The sequence below is a fragment of the Symphalangus syndactylus genome, chromosome 1, assembly GCF_028878055.3.
Source record: "Symphalangus syndactylus isolate Jambi chromosome 1, NHGRI_mSymSyn1-v2.1_pri, whole genome shotgun sequence".
In the NCBI taxonomy this organism is placed as follows: domain Eukaryota; kingdom Metazoa; phylum Chordata; class Mammalia; order Primates; family Hylobatidae; genus Symphalangus; species Symphalangus syndactylus.
In genome coordinates, this window is record NC_072423.2 from 118,914,158 (window position 1) to 118,936,469 (window position 22,312).

The 22,312-nt window shown below is 44.1% G+C and overlaps 1 protein-coding gene across 8 annotated transcripts in view; it reads left to right on the plus strand.

Annotated features, from left to right (window-relative positions):
- ULK4 (unc-51 like kinase 4) overlaps window positions 1-22,312 on the plus strand; it is a 769,027-nt gene that overhangs the window by 33,130 nt on the left and 713,585 nt on the right. For 3 of the 8 annotated variants that reach the window (XM_055281396.2, XM_063611273.1, XM_063611270.1), the window contains exon 1: window positions 16,374-16,721. The exons of 2 other annotated variants lie outside the window; for them this stretch is intronic. The gene's annotated coding sequence lies outside the window, so the exon portion shown is untranslated. Of the gene's footprint in view, window positions 1-16,372; window positions 16,812-16,843; window positions 17,204-22,312 lie in introns of those variants that run through there. 3 more of the 8 variants (XM_063611278.1, XM_063611265.1, XM_063611253.1) reach the window with 3 other exon arrangements.

The following is a 22,312-nucleotide window of genomic DNA, read 5'->3' on the forward strand; positions in this document are numbered from 1 at the left end:
GGGCATGGTGGCGGGCACCTGTAGTCCCAGCTACTCTGGAGGCTGAGGCAGGAGAATCACTTGAACCCAGGAAGCGGAGGTTGCAGTGAGCCAAGATTGTACCAGTGCACTTCAGCCTGGGCAGTGGAGTCAGACTCCATCTCAACAACAACAACAAGAAAAGAAAGAAGGAAGGGAGGAAGGAAGGAAGGAAGGAAGGAAGGAAGGAAGGAGAGAGAGAGAAAGAAAGAAAAAGAAAGAGAAAGAAAGAAAGAAAGAGAGAGAAACAGATTTTCCAAGACAAACAAAAACTGAGGGATTACATCAACACCAGACCTGTCCTACAAAAAATGCTAAAGGGTGTTCTTCAATCTGAAAGAAAACAACTTTAATGAGCAATAAGAAATCACCTGAAGACAAGACTTACTGGTAACAGTAAGTACACAGAAAAACATAGAATATTATAATACTGTGACTGTGATGTGTAAACTACTCATCTTGAGTAGAAAGATAAAAAGATGAACTGATCAAAAACAACAACGGTGACACCTTTTTAAGACACAGACAGTACAATAAGGTATAAATAGAAACAACAAAAGGTTTAAAAGCAGGAGAACAAAGTTAAACTATAGACTTTTTATTAGTTTTCTTTTTGCTTGTTTGTTAGATTGTGAAATAAGTGTGAAATTGGCATCAGTTTGAAATAATGGGTTATAAGACATTATTTGCAAGCCTCATGGTAACTGAGATCTAAAAAATATACAATGGATACTCATAAAAAAGCAAGAAATTAAAACATGCCACCAGAGAAAATCACCTTCACTAAAAGGAAGACAGGAAGGATGGGAAAAAGGAGAAGAAGACCATAAAACAATCAGAAAACAAGTAACAAAATGGCAGGAATAAGTCCTTACTTATCAATAATAACATCAAATGTAAATAAACTAAACTTTCCAGGCTGGGTGGGGTGGCTCATACCTGTAATCCCAGCACTTTGGGAAGCCACAGCACCTGGGAAGCTGAGGTGGGTGGATCACCTGAGGTCGGGAATTCCAGACAGGCCTGACCAATATGGAGAAACCCCAACTCTACTAAAAATACAAAATTAACCAGGTGTTGTGGTGCATGCCTGTAATCCCAGCTACTTGGGAGGCTGAGGCAGGAAAATCACTTGAACCCAGGAGGCGGAGGTTGCAGTAAGCCGAGATTGAGCCATTGCCCTCCAGCCTGGGCAACAAGAGTAAAACTCCGTCTCAAAACAAATAAATAAAAAAATAAAATAAAATAAACTTTCCAATTAAAAGACACAGAGTGTGCTTGTAATCCCAGCATTTTGGGAGGGATCAAAACCTTGCATCAAGTTGCAGAGCTCTACCGGCAATAGCCGAGGCATCAACTCTTCCATTGCAGACTCCGCTGGTACCCAAACCATGGTTTTCAAACCACCCGATCCTATCTTTTTGATCACTGATTTAGATTCAGGCTAATATAGTGTCCAACACATAGTAGATCCTCAATATATGTTTGTTGAATAAAGGGATGGAGAATACATAGGAATCCTTACATTCTACCTTTAATTTTTTTTTTTTTTTGAGACAGAGTCTGGCTCTGTTGCTCAGGCCAGAGTGCAGTGGCGTGATCTCAGTTCATTGCGACCTCCACCTCCTGGGTTCAAGTGATTCTCTTGCCTCAGCCTAGCTGGGATTACAGGCATGCGCCACCACGCCCAGCTAAGTTTTGTATTTTTAGTAGAGCCTGGGTTTCACCAAGCTGACAACGCTGGTCTTGAATTGCTGACCTCAGGTGATCTGCCCAAAGTGCTGGGATTACAGGTGTGAGCCACTGTGCCTGGCCAGATTCTGCTTTTAAATTGATGTGGATTCCAGAGAGTACTGATGGAAGACATTTTTTCTAATCATAACCTGATTTTCTCCATCCATAGCCAGCTCAGTGCCTCAGTTATTCAACTCTAAATGACTCCTCATTACACACACTACACTGTCTTGTCTTAATCATTTCCCCTTTTTATGTCTTCATTATCATCTCTGTCCCCTCATTCTCTGCAGATAATTTTTCTTCCTTCTTCGTTATAAAAATTTAAAACAAAATTATTAAGAACCATCTCCAACTAGTGCAAAAATAGAACTCCATGGAGCAAAATTAATAAGCTAGAAACTGACATTAATTCATATATCAAAACTCGGTCTATAATGAGGAAGGCATTGCAAGTTTCTGAGGAAAGGGAGAATTTCAGTGCTGGGATAATTGGCTAAGTATTCTGAGGGGTAATAAAGTTATGTCCTAATTTCCCAATGTTCACCAAAATAAATTCCAGAGGGATTAAATAATCTTATGTAAAAATTGAGAGAATAAAAGTAGAAAAATATGCAAATATCTACTCTCCAAATGAAAAATGCCATTCTAAGCTTAATTTTTTTTTTTTTTTTGACAGTGTCTTGCTCTGCTGCCCAGGCTGGAGTGCAGTGGCACAATCTCAGCTCACTGCAACCTCCATCTCCCGGGCTCAAGCAATCCTCCTGCCTCAGCCTGTTGAGTAACTGGACTATAGGCTCGCACCAACACACCCGGGTTTTTCTTTGTATTTTTGGTAGAGATGGGCGTTTACTATATTGCCCAGGCTGGTCTTGAACTCCTGAGCTCAAGCGATCTGCCCACCTCAGCCTCTCAAAGTGCTGGGATTAGAGGCACAAGCCACTGTGCCTGACCAATAATAATGTTTTTAAAGCCACAGAGGAAATGTTAAACTGTTGACACCACCCTATCACATAGGAATTTATCCTCAGACAAAAAACCTGACATGCTTGCCAAGACTGATGTATAAGAATGTTCTTTTCAGTGTTATCTCTGTACCAGGAAAGAGGAAAGGAAACTAGTTTTTATTCTGGACAAGGAGAGAGCACCTCTCCCTTGTCCTATCGGAGATTGTTCAGGGAGGCTGACCTAATAGTTTGGCCTGAATTTGTAAGAGAAAACTTTCAATTATAATAATCTGCAAATTCTTTGAATTGCTAAAGGTAAAAATCAGGGATGGGAGACATTTGTTTAGGAAAACTGTTTAATGATGTTTGCAGATAACAGATTAGGTCAGTTTCATCTAGAAGGAAATGATTAATAGAGATTTCAAATGCTGCCCTAGACTACATAATAGGACTTATAAATAATTTTTCCCTGAAGACAAGGAAGAAAGAGGGGGAAGTCCAAGACTGGGTAGAAGAGGTGAGAAGGGAAAATAGAAAGAGCTTCAGGCAGAGCCCTAGGTTACCTGTGTGAGGCATCATGCTTACATGTATATATATGTATATGCCTATATACATATGCAAATGTATATGCAAACAGTTCTTTTAAAAGAACTGTTAAAGAAAATCAGAATATATGTATTCATATGTGTATAACGCATATATGTGTATATATATATATACACATTTACATATCTGTAATGTATAGGTATATACACATATATACACATGTATACATTATAGATATTTTATATATTACATGTGTATATACACACATATAATTGTATACACACATATATAATTTTAAAATATTCATTTAAATCATATGATGTACAGGCCGGGTGCGGTGGCTCACACTTGTAATCCCAGCATTTTGGGAGACCGAGCCAGGCAGATCACTTGAGGTCAGGAGTTGGAGACAAGCCTGACTAACATGGTAAAACTCCATATCTACTAAAAAATACAAAAATTAGCCAGGTGTGGGTGGTGCATGCGTGTAGTCCCAACTACTTGGGAGGCTGCAGCAGGAGAATCACTTGAACCCAGGAGGTGGAGGTTGCAGTGACCCGAGATCATACCACTTCCTAGAAGTGGAATTGCTGGATTGAATGGGGATGTGCATTTGCCATTTTCATGAATACTGCCAAATTGCTCTCCCATCAGCACTGTGCAAGTGCCTGTTTTCTAACACCCATTACCATCACCATGTTTAATACTCAATTTTAGGCCGGGCGCGGTGGCTCACGCTTGTAATCCCAGCACTTTGGGAGGCCGAGGCGGGTGGATCACGAGGTCAGGAGATCGAGACCACGGTGAAACCCCGTCTCTACTAAAAATACAAAAAATCAGCCGGGCGTGGTGGCGGGCGCCTGTAGTCCCAGCTACTTGGAGAGGCTGAGGCAGGAGAATGGCGTGAACCCGGGAGGCAGAGCTTGCAGTGAGCCGAGATTGCGCCACTGCACTCCAGCCTGGGTGACAGAGTGAGACTCCGTCTCAAAAAAAAAATACTCAATTTTAAGTTGTTTTCTTTCTATGCTGCAACTTCTCTCTGTTATTGCCACACGATCAGTAAAAGTATGTGTTGCAGAGTAACATGGGCTTTGGGGAATGAAGAAGGGGAAGGAAAGTACTTTTAAAGGTACTGTTGAAGAAGATCAGAACATGCCATCCCAAAACATGCCACTTAGACATATTGACTATTTTGAACTGAAGGCAACTGAGAGACAGCTGATTTCAGGGTCAGGCTTGTTAATACTTGGATGAGAGAAACAGCAGATGCAGGAAGGATTCCCTAACCTCCTCTTTCTACCTAAAAGGAGGGCATAAATTTCCTTCCAGAAAGGTACCCTCCCTGCACCAGGAAAAGGAGAACATTCTTATCAATGGTGGTGGGGAATTGACACCAACTTGAATCTGCAGAAACAATCCTTACTAAAATAATACATCTGGCTGGGTGCAGTAGCTCATACCTGTAATCCCAACACTTTAGGAGGCTGAGATGGGTTGATCACTTGAGGCCGGGAGTTCAGGACCACCCTGGTCAACATGGTGAAACCCTATCTCTACCAAAAATACAGAAATTATTCAGGCGTGGTGGCACACATGTGTAGGCTCAGCTACTCGAGAAGCTGAGGCAGGAGAATTGCTTGAACCCAGGAGGCGGAGGTTGCAGGGAGCTCAGATTATGCCACTGCACTCCACCCTGTGTGACAGAGTGAGACTGCCCCCTAGCTCAAATCTCTTTTTCCATTGCCTCTTCATGTTTCTACATTTTATTGCTCTTTGTTAAAATGATATATAAGCCCCTGGGTCTAGTGATTTATTTGAGTCTTCCTTTCTTTTCTATGAAGGCCTCCATGTACACATAAAATGTAGAATATTATCAAACAAAATTTGTATGCTTTTCTCCTGTTAATCTGTCTTTTGTCAGTGAAAGTCACAGGTCTCAGTCACAGAACTTATAAGAATAGAGGAAAAAAAGGTCCCCTTCTACACTGTCAAATGTGTGAGGGGAAGCAGGGTCAGATGATACTAGCATGTGCTAGAGATAAGATGATGAGAAGGAAGCAAGACTTAAGGAATTTGTTGTGAGAAAAGACCAAAAAATATTATTTCCCTGAAAATCCAGTCTACTCTGGAGTTGCCAAGTATGTGCAATGGATGCTGGAGTCATTAATATGGTTATTAAAGGAAAAAGACATCCCAGAAGGCCACAGATTTTAAGGACTCTTAGGTTGTTATTATAAGGGTGAAAATCTCCCATCCAAGAGGGAGACAGTGTCTGGCTCTTCCAGTGTATTCACTAATACACTAGTGCTGGAAGAATTATCATGCTACCTCCCAGGCCTTCCAGACTAAAGGGGAGCATGAGTCTTGAAGCTCCCAGGCTCCAGTTTCTGTCTCTAGGAGAATCCATTCCCTGAATTGGTAATCTGAGAGTGGAGCACACTATGTCCTAAAGAGGACTGGAGACCCCATGACATCATAGCCAGCTTTACAACCTGGAAGAGCACCATGGAAACCATCTCCTGCCTTCTAAATTTATGCCCCTGGCTAGTGGATTTTTCTCTTCTATTTCATTAATTTCTGCCTTTATCTTTGGTAATACTTTTCTTCTGTTTCCACTGTGATCATTTTTGTTGTTATTTTTCTTTTTTCCTTTTCTTTTTTTTTGTTTTTGTTTGTTTGTTTGTTTTTGAGATGGAGTCTCACTCTGTTGCCTAGGCTGGAGTGCAGTGGCATTATCTCGGCTCACTGCAACCTCCGCCTCCTAGGTTCAAGTGATTCTCTTGCCTCAGCCTCCAGAGTAGCTGGGATCACAGGCACCTGCAACCACACCTAGCTAATTTTTATATTTTTAATAGAGAGATTGTTTCAGCATGTTGGCCAGGCTGGTCTCCAACTCCTGACCTCAAGTGATCTGCCATCTCAGCCTTCCAAAGTGTTGGGATTACAGGCGTGAGCGACCGCGTCCAGCCTTGTTGTTATTTTTCTAAGCTCACTGTTTTGAAACTAAATCCAATATGTAATTGGCAAATTCATAACCATAATGAGCAACTTCAAAACACCTTTCTCAGGAACTGACAGAGTAAGTAGGACAATGCCACATAAAAAGAGGGTTTAGAAGATTTGTACATGTCAATGAATAAGCTTGAAAATATGCATGATATTTGGAACTCAACAAATAAGAAATACATCTTCTTTCCAAACTCTTGTGGTACATTAAAAAATAGTAGCCATTCATTAGACCACAAAGAGAATTTCAGTAAATTTCAAAACCCAAATAACATATAGGCTAATAACAAAATCTATTTGACTGCTAATTAAAAAAAAAAAAAGACTTTTAAATGTCTTGATCAAAAATAAAACGTGGCCGGGTGTGGTGGCTCACGCCTGTAATCCCAGCACTTTGGGAGGCCGAGGTAGGGCAGATAGCGAGGTCAGGAGTTTGAGACCAGCCTGGCCAAGGTGGTGAAACCCCGTCTCTACTAAAAATACAAAAATTAGCTGGGTGTGGTGGCGGGCGCTTGTAATCCCAGCTACTTGGGAGGCTGAGGCAGGAGAATCACTTGAACCTGGGAGGCGGAGGTTGCGGTAAGCCGAGATCACGCTATTGCACTCCCACCTGGGCAACAAGAGTGAAACTCCATCTAAAATAAAATAAAATAAAATAAAATAAAATGCAAGCTCTGGTAAACAAGAATTTGGTAAAAAGTAAAATAAAAATATGCAAACTATGGGTACTATACCTTTTCACTTGCTTTTGGTGATATTAATTATAATTGTTAAAGTTTTTCACTTGCTTTCTTCATTGATTTTTTAGTTATCTGAGTTACTGGTTTGCTTATTTTAATGGCTTTCATGTTAGAGTCTTTTCTCACATATCTTGATATTTCTCTCTTTTTTTATTTTTTCTTGAGACGGAGTTTCACTCTTGTTGCCCAGGCTGGAGTGCAATGGGGCGATCTCAGCTCACTGCAACCTCTGCCTTCTGGGTTCAAGCGATTCTCCTACCTCAGCCTCATGAGTAGCTGGGATTACAGGCATACGCCATCACTCCCAGCTAATTTTGCATTTTTAGTAGAGACAGGGTTTCACCATGCTGGCCAGGCTGGTCTTGAACTCTCGACCTCAGGTGATCTGCCTGCCTTGGCCTCCCAAAGTGCTCGGATTACAGACATGAGCTACCATGCCCGGCCACATATCTTGATATTTCTGACTATGTGTTCACATATGTAATAGGCACTGAAAGGCTCATTCAGTGTTTGCTGCACATTTGGGGGGTTTATTGATTGGTAAACTTCATTTTATGATGATGAGGTAGTGATTTTTTTTTAAATGACATCTAGAAGCATAGTTTTTTGTTTGTTTGTTTGTTTGTTTGTTTGTTTTTTTGAGACGGAGTTTCACTCTTGTTGCCCAGGCCAGAGTGCAATGGTGCGATCTCGGCTCACCACAAACTCTGCCTCTCGGGTTCAAGCGATTCTCCTGCCTCAGCCTCCCAAGTAGCTGGGATTATGGGCATGTGCCACCACGCCTGGCTAATTTTGTATTTTTTGTAGAGACAGGGTTTCTCCACGTTGGTCAGGCTGGTCTTGAACTCCTGACCTCAGGCGATCAGCCTGCCTTGGCCTCCCAAAGTGCTGGGATTACAGGCATGAGCCACTGTGCCCGGCCCTGTTTTTTTTGTTTGTTTTTGTTTTATTTTTAAATTAGGAAACGTGGCCGGATGCTGTGGAGGCTCAAGCCTGTAAACCCAGCACTTTGGGAGGCCTAGGCGGGTGAATCGCTTGAGCTCATGAATTCAAGAACAGACTGGGCAACATGGCAAAAACCTGTCTCTCCAAAAAATACAAAAATTAGCTGGGCATCGTGGCATACACCGGTAGTCCCAGCTATTTGAGACACTGAGATGGAAGGATCGCTTGAGCTCAGGAGGCAGAGGTTGCAGCCAGCCGAGATCACACCATGCACTCCAGCCTGGTCGATAGAGCCAGACCTTGTCTCAAAAAAACGAAACAAAACAAAACAAAAAATAGGAAATATTCTCTTTTTGCCAGATGTCGGTATTTCTTGTACAAATCTCTTTCTCAATAAATAATATTACAATTTTTAATTGAAGATTAGAAGACTAATTGCCATTATGTTTGCAGGAAAGGGGGCTTAGGAAAGGCTCTGTGGTTCAAAAGGCAGATTTTCACTCATTCTCCACTGTCCCAAACCTTTTGTTCATATTGTTTAGAAAGTATTTCCATGTTTTACCTTGAAGGCAAATGTTACTACATGGAGAAACTTGCCTTGGGTGATGAGGTCTGCTGGTATTAAAGGTGGAATTCTTTTCATCCATTAACAAGATGAGGATAAATGCTCCAGGACTAACATGTTAGTGGCTGAGTTGCAGTTGCTATGAATCCTCTGTCTAAAATCAAGTGCTTTTTCTGTATTCCACAAAATGCTTCAGAACCTCCACCTAATGATGGTTCCCTTGCTTGTTCTTAAGTGCCCTTATGGTTTCAATCCCTATTCAGTCATTTTAGTGAGCTTTTAGGAGTCTTTGTGGTAAATTCATGTGTGCAGTTCTTCACATTGAATCTTAAGTCTACATTATTTCGTGAGGACAATTGTAGCCTTTCCCAAGTGTCTTATTTTTGTTCCCTTCTAAGTAGAGGTGGAGAGTCTGTCTTAGGGGCCACCCTGAGCACCTGTGAAGTCCTTTAGAGCCTTCAAAATAAGTATTCTTTGTTCTAACTGCTCTCCAGTATTCAAGTGGATTTTCTTAATTTGTTTTCCTTTTCCCTCATTTATTTTTTCTATAATGAAATAATGTCATTTGCAGCCACATGGATGGAACTGGAGGCCATTATTTTGTGTGAAATAAGCCAGGCACAAAAAGACAAATATTTCATGCTCTCACTTATATGTGGAAGCTAAAAACATTGATCACGTGGAGGGACGAAGTGAAAAGATAAATTACAGAGACTGGGAAAGGTGAGTGGGAGGAGAGGGGATTATGAAGTAAAGTGTGTTAAAGTGTACAAAAATATAATAAGATAGAAGGAAGAAATTCAATGTTTAATAGCAGAGTAGGGTGACAATACTTAACAAAAAGATATGGAACTTGAGTCGTGGACACCCTAAATACCCTGACTTGATCACTATGAATTATATACTTGTAACAAAATTTCACACTTACCCCATGAATTTGTAGAAATAAAATAATATAAAAATAAACATGACGAAACATTTTTTTCTCCTTTTTAGGTGCCTTTAGAACTTGAGGGTAAAGCATACTTCAGATAATAAACATTTTTGGGTGTGGTGGCTCATGCCTGTAATCCTAGCACTTTGGGAGTCTGAGACGGTAGGATTGCTTGAGACCAGGTTGGGCAGCACAGTGAGACCCCAGGCCCCATCTACACACACACACACACACACAGTTAGCTGGGCATGGTGGTGTGCATCTGGAGTCCTAGCTACTAGGGAGGCTGACATGGGAGAATCTCTTGAGCCCAGGAACCTGAGGCTACAGTAAGCTATTATCATGCCACTGCACTGTAGCCTAGGCAACAGAGGGAGGCCCTGTCTCTAAAAAAGAAATTTAGGCCAGGCACAGTGGCTCATGCCTGTAATGCCAGCATTTTGGGAGGCCGAGGCAAGCGGTTCACCTGAGGTCAGGAGTCCAGCCTGGTCAACATGGTGAAACATCGTCTCTACTAAAAAATACAAATATTAGCTGGGTGTTGTGGCAGACGGCTGTAATCCCAGCTACTTGGGAGCCTGAAGCAGGAGAATCGCTTGAACCTGGGAGGTGGAGGTTGCGGTGAGCCAAGATCATGCCACTGTACTCCAGCCTGGGAGACAGAGCGAGACTCCGTCTCAAAAAGAAAAGAAATTTAAAAAGGAATTTTATATTTTGCTAACTTAAATGCATTATTATTATTCTTATACTTCTTTGTACGAGTAAAATATTTTTTTCTCTCCTGTAATATGTAATGCAATGCTTTGCCTAAAAAAGAAAGTTTCTTTCTTTTTCTTTTATTATTTTTTTTTTTGAGAGTCTTGTTTTGTTGCCCAGGCTGGAGTGCAGTGGCACGATCTATGCTCACTGCAACATCTGCCTCCCAGGTTCAAGAGATCCTCCTGCCTCAGCCTCCTGAGTAGCTAGGATTATAGACACCCACCACCACGCCTGGTTAATTTTTGTATTTTAAGTAGAGACAGGGTTTCACCATATTGGCCAGGCTGATCTTCAACTCCTGACCTCAGTTGATTCACCTGCCTCGGCTTCCCAAAGTGCTGGGATTACAGGCATGAGCCACCACTCCCAGCCTTAAAAAAGGAAGTTTCTATGTGCTTGAATGAAGAGTTTTTTGTTTTTAATTTTTTTGAGACAAGGTCCCACTCTGTCGCCCAGGCTGGAGGGCAGTGGTGCGATCACAGCTCACTGCAGCATTGATCTTCTAGGCTCAGGTGATCCTCTCACCTCAGCCTCCCAAAGTACTGGGATTACAGGTGTGAGCCACTGGGTCTGGCAAGAGGTTCTTTATGATCATCTAGAAGTGAGGAAGATGAGACATTAGTTGTTTCTGGGAGGAAGAATTTGCCTGAATAAACTCTGCATTGATATTTTCCATGTCAGATTCACTCTTACCAATTATAATGAGAATGAAAATCTAAAATTGAGATGAAAGCAAAGGTCAATGAAAGCACTTAGGAGTTTAAGCAATTCAAAACGTGGCATTTCAGCTCTCAGTCCTACTTAAGAATCTAAATAGCACTCAACTGTTTTATACTTTTTGAAATTTAACTTATGTCTGTCAAGGTCTAATCTTCGGACCAGTAGCGGTCACTGAGTAGGGTCCATGCTTTCTCTGGTTTGTCTGTTTTTTTTTTTTTTTGAGACAGAGTCTCACTCTGTCGCCCAGGCTGGAGTGCAATGGCGTGATCTCAGCTAACTGCAAGCTCCGCCTCCCAGGGTCACACCATTCTCCTGCCTCAGCCTCCCGAGGAGCTGGGACTACAGGCGCCCGCCACCATGCCCAGCTAATTTTTTGTATTTTTAGTAGAGACGGGGTTTCACCATGTTAGCCAGGATGGTCTCGATCTCCTGACCTCATGATACGCCCACCTTGGCCTCCCAAAGTGCTGGGATTACAGGCGTGAGCCACCGCACCCAGCCTCTCTGGTTTGTCTTTTGTGGTACTGTCTTAAAATGGTCCATGCGTTCTCTAGTTTGTCTTTTGTGATATTGTCTTAAAATTATCTATAGCAGGAGCTCTTAAACTTTCCTGAGTCATTGGCACGTTTGAGAATCTGACCAAACTCACAAACCCTCTAGCCAGAAAAAAAATGCACATGCATACAAAAATTTAATTGTCTTTGTAGGTTCACGTATTGCCTGGAAGTGTTACCAGAAAGGGGTCCCGATTCAGATCCCAAAAGAGGGTTCTTGGATCTCAAGCAAGAAATAATTCTAGATGAATCCATAGAGTAAAGCGAAAGTAAGTTCATTAAGAAAGTAAAGGAATAAAAGAATGGCTACTCCATAGGCAGAGCAGCAGCTTGGGCTGCTAGACTGATAATTGCCCTCCCTACCCCCCTCCCTCCCTCCCTCCCTCCCTCCCTCCCTTCCTCCCTTCCTTCCTTCCTTCCTTCCTTCCTTCCTTTTTTTTTGAGGCAGAGTATCACTCTGTCACCCAGGCTGGAGTGTTGTGGTGCCATCGTGGCTCACTGCAACCTCAGCCCCCAACCCTGTCCGGGTTCAAGCAATTCTCCCACCTCAGCCTCCCAAGTAGCTGGGATTACAGGTGCATGCCACCATGCCCAGCTAATTTTTGTATTTTTAGTCGAGACCATTTTGGCCAGGCTGGTCTTAAACTCCTAATCTCAAGTGATCTGCCCGCCTTGGCCTCTCAAAGTGCTGGGATTACAAGCGTCAGCCACCATGCCTAGCCTATTTCTTGATATATGCTATACAAGGGGTGGATTATTCCTAAATTTTCCGCAAAAGGGGTGGGCAATTCCCAGAACTGAGGGTACCTCCCGCTTCTAGGCCATATTGGGTAACTTCCTGATGTTGCCATGGCATTTGTAAATTGTCATGGCACTGGTGGGAGTGTCTTTTATCATGCCAATGCATTTAATTAGCATATAATGGACAGTGAGGATGACCAGAGGCCACTTTTGTCACCGTTTTGGTTTTGGTGGGTTTTGGCTGGCTTCTTTACTGCAACCTGTTTTATCAGCAAGGTCTTTTGACCTGTAGCTTGTGCCGATCTCTCTCTCTCATCCCGTGATTAAGAATGCCTAACCACCTGGGAATGCAGCCCAGAGGGTCTCAGCCTTATTTTACCCAGCCCCTATTCAAGATGGAGTCACTCTGGTTCGCATTTCTCTGACAGAAGCATCCAAGGAACTTAGGCTAAGACCCAGGATCTCATATTGCTTCTGACATGAACTTTTAGGTTATTTATCAAAACTCAGAATAAACAAAATATTTCAAAGTTTTAATCTTCATTAATTTGGCGGTAGTCCATGAGGAAATGTTTTCCTTACCAAACCTGTTAAATACACAGAACTGACAATAATGGATGCTGAGATTCTTGAGAAGGCAGGAAGGGTTAGAAGTAAATGGAGATGTGATTTACCTGAGATCAGAACAGTTTTTCTAGATGGTTGTTTGAAAAGTGTGGTGCTCAACTTGCAACATTGACATCACCTGGTAACTTGATAGAAATGCAAAATTTTAGGCCCCATTGAGATACAGAATCAGAAGTTTTGTAGGTGGGCCCAGAAATCTATGGTTTAACAAGAGCTCCAGGTGATTCTGATGGTAAAGTTTGCAAACCACTTTTGCATTGAAGGATGCTGAAGAGGGGAGCTGGTTCATTTTCTCACCACTGGATGATCATAAAGAATCTCTCAGCCCGGCACAGTGGCTCACGCCTGTAATCCCAGCACTTTGGGAGGCCGAGGCGGGCGGATCACCTGAGGTCGGGAGTTCAAGACCAGCCTGACTAACATGGAGAAACCCCGTCTCTACTAAAAGCACAAAAACTTAGCCGGGCATGGTGGCGCATGCCTGTAATTCCAGCTACTCTGGAGGCTGAGGCAGGAGAATAGCTTGAACCTGTGAGGCAGAGGTGCAGAGGTTGTGGTGAGGCGAGATCTCGCCATTGCACTCTAACCTGGGCAACAAGAGCGAAACTCTGTCTACAAAGAGGCATTAAATAATAACAATGCATGTAAAGTTAGCAAAAAATAAAAGTTCTTTTTAAATTTCCTTTTTAGAGACAGGGTTTTGCGCTGTTGCTCAGGCTGGAGTACAGGCTCCAGTGTGTCTGGTGGTTGAAATTTGCAAGTGTGGAGCTTTGAAAGCCGTAAGTGATGGTTGACAAAAAGAGTTAAACTCTGTAAAATATTTAAAGAGATTTATTCCGAGCCAAATCTGAGTGACCCTGGCTTGAGGCACAGTCTCAAGAGGCCCTAGGAACATATGGCTAATGTCTCATGTGTCCGTGTGAAGAGACCACCAAACAGGCTTTGTGTGTGGAACAAGGCTGTTTATTTCACCTGGGTGCAGGCTGGCTGAGTCCGAAAAGAGAGTCAGCAAAGGGTGGTGGGATTATCATTAGTTCTTACAGGTTTTGGGCTAGGCAGTGGATTTAGGAACAATGTTTTGGGGGCAGGGGGTGGATCTCACAAAGTACATTTTCAAGGGTGGGGAGAATTACAAAGAACCTTTTTAAGGGTGGGGGAGATTACAAAGTACATTGATCAGGTAGGGTGGGGCAGAAACAAATCACAATGGTGGACTGTCATCAGTTAAGGCTATTTTTACATCTTTTGTGGATCTTCAGTTGCTTCATGCCATCCGGATGTATACGTGCAGGTCACAGGGGATATGATGGCTTAGCTTAGGCTCAGAGGCCTGACAGCTAAGGTGACTGAGCTGCAGCTTGGTTTTACATGTTTTACAGAGAAATAAGACATCAATCAATACATGACACAAGGTATTGGTTGGGTCAGGAAAGGTGGGACAACTCGAAGCTGGAAAGAGCTTCTACATCATAGGGTGGATTTAATAGGTGATTGGTGTTATGCCACGACTACGCCAATTGTCAGGTTCCAGCCCCCAGCTGAGGTCCAAGGGGAGTGAGTGGACGGGCGAATAGCTGAAAGAACACTAGTGAGGGTTGGGGGCATGTAGGCAAGTGAAATGTAGTTTTATTCAGCAGCTGTCTCATCAGCAGCTTAATCGCACTAGCTCTCTCACACTGTCCATCTTTATGTGGGCTGTCTGTTCTGGCTCTGTGGCTCCTGTTGCCCCCATGCCTGCAGCTGCACTCCCTGGCCTGCAAAGCCAGCTCTGTCAGGGTCAGCAGCTTAACTCTCCCTCTGGGCACAAGCTGGTTCCTGGCTTGGTTCCCCTCTGCCCACCTTAAGGGCAAACGCTCTCCCTTAGAGGGGTTAGTAGCGTTACTCTGGGCACCAGTGCACAAACCGGGTCGTGCCGTGCCGAACTCAGACCTGGGCACAGTGTTGGCAGGGCAGTTATACGTTCTACAGACAATAGTGGCTCAGATCCAAGTATGAACTTACATAAACAGGTTATGTAACAAGTGGAATATGTGCCTGTGTCCTACACTCGCTGAGCCACTCTGGCCCGGATGTCCACCTTGGCCTAGTCCTTGAGCAAAGCACATCCATATACCCTACAATTGGCAATTGGTTAAAAGAGTTATTATATAAAGACCTGGAGCCAATAGAAGGCAGTGTCTGGGTTGAGATAACAGGTTGCAGAGACCAAGGTTCTTGTTCTGCAGATGAAGCCTCTATGTAGCAGGTTTCAGAGAGAATAGGTTGCAACTGTTTCCTATCAGACTTAAAACAGGTGTCAGGTTCTCAGTTAATTCTCTCCAGCATCAGGGAAAAGACCTGGAAAGACAAGGGGATTCTTTACAGAATGTAGATTCCGCCCAGAAGAGATAGCTCTGCAAGGCCATTTCAAAATATGTCAAAGAAATATATTTGGCCGGGCACGGTGGCTCACACCTGTAATCCCAGCACTTTGGGAGGCCGAGGCGGGTGGATCACCTGAGGTCAGGAGTTCAAGACCAGCTTGGCCAACACGGTGAAACCCTGTCTCTACCAAAAATACAAAAATTAGCTGGTGTGGTGGCACATGCCTGTAATCCCAGCTACTTGGGAGGCTGAGGCAGGAGAATCACTTGAACCCAGGAGGTGGAGCTTGCAGTGAGCCGAGATTGCACCACTACCCTCTAGCCTGTGTGATGGAGCGAGACTGTCTCAAAAAAAAGAATATATATATATATATATGAGTATATATGTATATATTAGAGTGTGTGTGTGTGTGTGTGTGTGTGTATCAGGATAAAATACTTCAAGGTCTTTCGGGGCCTGCTGCCATGTTGGTATCTTATTGCTGCAAAAAAGTCTGTTTTGTCAGTCTTAAGGTCTCTATTTAATGTTAATGCTGGTCAGCTGCGTCTGTATCCCAAAGGGAGGAGGGTATAACGAGGCCTGTCCCACCCCATCTTCCCATCAGGTTCTGAGCTAGTTCTTCAGGTTAACTTTGGCATGCCTTTGGCCCAGAGGAGGGGTCCACTCAGTTGGTAGGGGGGCTTGGAACTTTTATTTTTAGTTTACACAATCAACTTGAGATCGGAATGTCTCATCTGTTTCCTCCATCTCCAAAAAGGAAAGTAATTCACAGCCTTCTCTTTTCTAAATGGTGAGGACCCCAGGGCCCCTGCTTCTGAGCCGTTGGTTATCCAGACTATGCCACCACGTCCGCCTGAGCTCCCAGAAGCCAGAAAGAAAAGAACGGAAGGAAACAGAAGGACAGTGGGAACGGGAAGAGAAGAAATGACGAGGTCTCAATTCCCCACACTCCAGCCTCAGAACCCACTTAAGATTAAAGAATAGTCCCTCACCGGCTCCCACTTCGGGCTCTAGCCAATAGGAACTGAGACTCTTAACCAATCAGCACTTTGCGTTTTTCCGGCGTTCTGCGTGCTGCCATGGAGATGGAATGAGCAAATCCAAACATAGAGGGATGGTGGGCCGACCACTATGACTGTTACTCCAGCACTTCCCGCCCCAGTCTCTGGCCTGTGGGCTCGTCCAAAGGCCGGGCGTGATGCGCTTTGGGTGGAGGGAGGGGCCCTCGTGGTCTCTCACTTCCGGGCCCACGCCAACAGGAACGGAAACTGCACAGCCAGTCGGCTTCCTGAGCTTCTTCCGGCGTTCTGTGTGCTGCCGTGGAAACCGTGTGGACGAATCCAAACCTGGAGGGGCGTCGCCTCCGCAAGGCTGGTGGGCTTGTTCCGCGCGTTCCGCTTTGCTTCACTGCTTTCTCCCCCATTCTCGGGCCTGTGGACCTGTCCTGAGGCAGAGGCCGAGATGCGCGCAACCGCCGGAGCAGCCAAGTGGACTTGACTCTTTTCTTGACTTAGCTACCAGGTGCGTGGCAGTGGCGGTTTTAGTAGCCACGAGTCAGGGTTCGTGTCTGCCTAAGCGGTCGCGGAAGAGAGCGCAGGCCTGCTGGGGCGGGTGGGTAGGGGCGCCTGGCCGCCCTCTCTCCTTCTGCCAGTGGACCCCGTACCCCCTGCGCTCCCCTGCGTTGGCTTCTTTCTGCGGGCCCTGCTTTGCGCTCGTGTTAAAAAACCGCCTGTTTTAATCCGGGCTTTAGTTAAGGGCACACGGGACGCCTCTTCTAGGACCTGGGTGCAGCAGGGAGAGAGAGTGCTCGTGTGTTTCGGTTTGGGAGATGTGCTTTGTGGACCCCACCTCTTAACTCCCCAGAGCGGACCGCGTCTTCACCGCCCTGCAGCGCTTCCTAGGCCCCCAGCCGGCCTCGCGGACTGATGCCTACGGACCTAGCGAGGCCGCGAAAGCCGCCGATTCGCCCGCCGCGAGTTGCCTGGGGAGCGGGGGGCGAGTGAGTACGTAGCGCCTCTGAGTCTGTGATAATTGAGTCTGTGAAGTGCGGCGAGGAGGAGCACCTATGGGGTGCTTAGTGTAGCGCGCGCCATCGGTCACATCTCAGGGAAAGGTTGATTTGACTGGCAGTTCGCAGACTTGAGCGCATCCCAGTCACCCTAGGGCGTGTAGTAACACAGAAGGCCAGGCCCTACCGCCGTAGTGTATGATTCTGTAAATTTGGGGCAGAGCCGTTAACTTTTTCATTTGTATTAAGTCCCAGGTGGTGCTCATGCTTCTGGTGCGGGAGTCATGATTGTGCTAAAGGTGCGCACCTGTGCGCTCTTACCACCTGGTCGCTCTCAGCGTTCCTTGAATGTAGCACCTGCCCCCGACTCTTAAATGCCTCATTTGTACCTGTGTGTGATTTGCTCTGCCTTCTGGCTTCTTAGATGCTTCTTAGGTGAACTTGTGAATTAAGAGAGACTTCCCTAGGAGCACTATAGGTTAAGAGACTAAACTGTGGTTTCTGGGAAAGCACACTCGAGTGAGAAAACCATGAAGAAACCTAAGGAAGTGATGACTACGAAAGTCAGGGGGTGGTTACTTTTGGGGATCAGGAGGGGTGGTGATTGAGATAGGCTCACGGAGGGGCTTCTTGTGTGGCTGGCAAAGTCCTATTTCCTGACCTTGGTGGTGATTAGAAGGGTGTCCCTCTTTAGTAATTCATTAAACTATGTATTTTGTGGAGTTTTCTGTACTTGTGTTTTATTTTACAATTAAGAGGTTACAGATTTAAAAATGAATATTAGGAAGTCTGTAATGGGGAACGTCTTTGGACTGAGTCAAAGAATCTTAAAGTCATGGAATTTCAACTATTAATAAGTTATTGAAAGATAACTTAGTGCCAGGCGCGGTGGCTCACACCTGTAATCCTAGCACTTTGGAAGGCCGAGGCAGGCGGATCACTTGAGGCCGGGAGTGCTAGACCAGCCTGGGCAACATAGCGAAACTCCATATCTACCAAAAACACAAACAATTTAACTGGGTGTGGTGGTGTGCCGGAGGCTGAGGTAGCTACTCTGGAGGCTGAGGCACGAGAATCGTTTGAACCCTGGAGGTGGAGGTTGCAGTGAGCCTAGATCTTGCCCCTGCACACCAGCCTGGGCCACGGAGTGAGACCTTGTCCAAAAAAAAAAAAAAGATAGAAAATCATTTGATCCAATTCCTATTTTATTCTAAGGAAACTGAGCCCTAGAGAGGAGAAATGCTTGAAAGTAACAAACCACCGTATCTAAGCAGATTTATAACTAATGTGTTTTGTTAATTTCAGACTGAAATTGTCCACATGTGACTCAATGGTCAGATGTGATTAAAGATTAAGGAAATGAATTTGGCCTAAATCAAATTCAAAATTTCAAGATGGGCTGGGCGGTGGCTTGCACTTGTAATTCCAGAATTTTGGGAGGCCGAGGCAGGAGGTTTGCTTGAGCCCAGGGGTTCAAGACCTAGCCTCCCTTAAAAAAATCAAGATTTTACTTAATTTTTTCCCTTGTAGCCTAAAACCTTATTTTCAAGAAATCAGTTATACCTATTGTATGAAAACTTATCATCTTATCCTGATGTATCCTAATGTAGACAATTTGTGAACATTTAAGGTTTCTGATTATATTTTTTCTGGCTTAGTAACTTCCTATCTTAACATACTGTCAGTTTAATCTTATTTTGGTTATAATACATACCATAGGCCGGGTGTGGTGGCTCAAGCCTGTAATCCCAGCACTTTGGGAGGCCGAGGCGGGCGGATCACGAGGTCAGGAGATCGAGACCATCCTGGGTAACACAGTGAAACCCCGTCTCTACTAAAAATACAAAAAATTAGCCGGGTGTGTTGGCGGGCGCCTGTAGTCCCGGCTACTCGGGAGGCTGAGGCAGGAGAATGGCGTGAACCCGGGAGGCGGAGCTTGCAGTGAGCCGAGATCGCGCCACTGCACTCCAGCCTGGGGGACAGAGAAAGACTCCGTCTCAAAAAAAAAAAAAAAAAAAAAAAAATACATACCATATAGCTGGGACTACAGGCATGCACCACCATGCCAGGCTATTTTATTTGTGTAGAGTCAGGATCTCACCATGTTGCCCAGGCTGGTCTTGAACTCTTGGCTCCAGACAATCCTGCCTCCACCTCCAAAAGTGTTGGGATTACAGACATGAGGCACAGTGCTAGGCCAGGATTGGTTCTTTTTAATGAATGTGTTTTAGAACGAAGAGGGATGTAAAAAGGACTTAGGGAAACCGTCATTAAAAGAAAGATACTAACCAGTGCCTTTTTATTTTTAATTAATTAATTAATTTTTTTTTTTATATGGAGTCTCTTGTCGCCCAGGCTGGAGTGCAGTGGTGCAATCGGCTCACTGCAACCTCTGCCACCCGGGTTCAAGCCATTCTCTTGCTTCAGCCTCCGGAGTAGCTGGGATTACAGGTGCCCGCCACCATGCCTGGCTAATTTTTTTTTTTTTTTCTTTTTTTTGAGACAGTGTCTCGTTCTGTCCCTCAGGCTGGAGTGCAGTGGTGCGATCTTGGCTCACTGCAGCCTCTGCTTCCTGGGTCCAAGCAATTCTCTGCCTCAGCCTCCCGAGTAGCTGGGACTACAGGCGTGTGCCACCATGCCTGGCTAATTTTTTGTATTTTTAGTAGAGATGGGATTTCATTGTGGTAGCCAGGATGGTCTTGATCTCCTGACCTCAGGTGATCCACCCTCCTCGGCCTCCCAAAGTGCTGGGATTACAGGCGTGAGCCACTGTGCTTGGCCTAATTTTTGTATTTTTAGTAGAGACAGGGTTTCACCATGTTGGCCAGGCTGGTATTGAACTCCTGACTTCAGGTGATTTGCCTGCCTTGGCTTCCCAAATTGCTGGGATTATAGGTGTGAGCCATTGTACCCTGCCCATAAATAAAAGTTTTAATGGAACTCAGCCATATCTATCCATTTGCTTATTGTCTCTGGTTGCTTTTCTAGTTCAAGAGCAAAGGTGAGTAGCTGTGACAGAAACCATAAGGTCTGTAAAACCTAAAATGTTTACCCCCTAACATTTTATAGAAAAAAATTTTCCTCTCCTAGAACAATCTTGGATTGTTTTTTGATCTGTAAAATGAGTTTTCTTAATTTTTTTTTTTTTTTTTTTTTTTGAGACAGTTTCGCTCTTGTCGCCCAGGCTGGAGTGCAATGGTGCAATCTCAGTTCACTGCAACCTCCCTCTGCCTTCCGGGTTCAAGCCATTTGCCTGCCTCACCCTGTTGAGTAGCTAGGATTACAGGTGTGCGCCACCACCTGGATAATTTTTTTTTTTTTTTTTTTTTGTATTTTTAGTAGAGATGGGGTTTCACCATGTTGGCCAGCCTGGTCCCGAACTTGTGACCTCAGGCGATCTGCCCGACTCGACCTCCCAAAGTGCTGGGATTACAGGCGTGAGCCATTGCGTCTGGCCAATATATTCACCAATTTTGTTATTAATTTTTGAAGTCTTAAAAAATTTTTAATTGTGGTGAAATACACATAAAATTTCCCATCTTAACCCTTTTTAAGGGTACAAGTTTAGTAGAGCTTAAGAACAGTTACATTGTTGTGCACCAGTCTCTAAAATTTCATTTTTGCAAAAGCAAAATATATTACATTTTGCTTATTCATGTATCAGTGGACACAAGTTGCTTCCATGTTTTAATTATTGTGAATAATGCTGCTGTGAATATGTGGGGTACAAATATCTCTGAGACCCTGCTTTTAATTCTTTAATATACTCATATTGAGGTATGATGTACCAGTAATTGTATGTTTTTGAGGTGTACAAAGTTTTTTTTTTTTTTTTTTTTGAGACAGGGTCTTACTTTGTTGCCCAGGCTAGAGTGCAGTGGTGAGATCTTGGCTCACTGCAACCTCTGCCTCCCGGGTTCAAGCTATCCTCCTGCCTCAGTCTCCCAAGTAGCTGGGACTACATCCACAGGCTACCACTGCTGGCTAATTTTTTAAAATTTTTAAATATTTTGTAGAGATGATGTGTTGCCATGTTTCCCAGGTTGGTCTCAAACTCCTGGCCTCAATTGAACCTCCCTCCTTGGCCTCCCAAAGTGGTGGAATTACAGGCATGAGCCACTGAGTTCAGCCCAATGTGCTTTTTTAATTTTTTAATTTTTTTTTTTTTCTGAGACATGGTCTCACCCTGTTGTCCAGGCTGGAGTACCGTGGTGCAATTGTAGCTCACTGCAGCCTCAATCTCCTGGGCTCAAGCAGTTCTTTTGTCTTGGCCACCCAAAGGGGTGAGATTATAGGTGTGAGCCACCGTGCCAGGCCAATGTGCTGTTTTGATATGTAGATCTGTTGTGAATTTCTGGAAAGTTTAATATAGTCTAACATATCTTTCCAAAGAGATGCCAGGTTATGAAAGATTGATTTTTTTTTTTTTTTTTTTTTTTTTTGAGTGGTGCTCTGTCTCCCAGGCTGGAGTACAGTGGCACCATCTTAGCTCACTGCAACCTCTGCCTCCTGGGTTCAAGTGATTCTCCTACCTTCAGCCTCCCAAGTAGCTGGGATTACAAGCGTGTGCCACCACACCTGGCTAATTTTTGTATTTTTAGTAGAGATAGGATTTTGCCATGTTGGTCAGGCTGGTCTCAAACTCCTGACCTCAGGCGATCAGCCCACCTCGGCTCCCAAAGTGCTGGGATTACAGGTGTGAGCCACTGCACCCAGCCTGAAAGAATGATTTTAATGAATTACTTAGATTAAGTTGTCATATATTGTTTATGACTCTAATTCCACTTTAACTGAAATTCTAAATAAGATGTAGTCTGATAAGAGATTACATCAAGTCCTTATTTACTTATGAAAACTAAAGGGTTATGTTGGCCAAGAAAATGAACTCATTTAACTTCTTATACCTTAGGTGAAGGATGAAGTCCTTGGTTAAAACAACAACAACAACACTTGATTTAGAGCAGGGGTTGGCAAACTTTTTTTAATAAAGAGACAAATAGTGAATATTTTAGGGTTTGTGCAGGTTGTAGAGTCAACTCTGTCATAGGCAATATATAGCAGTTTGAAAGCAGACATAAGCAATATATAAATGAGTGGGTGTGGC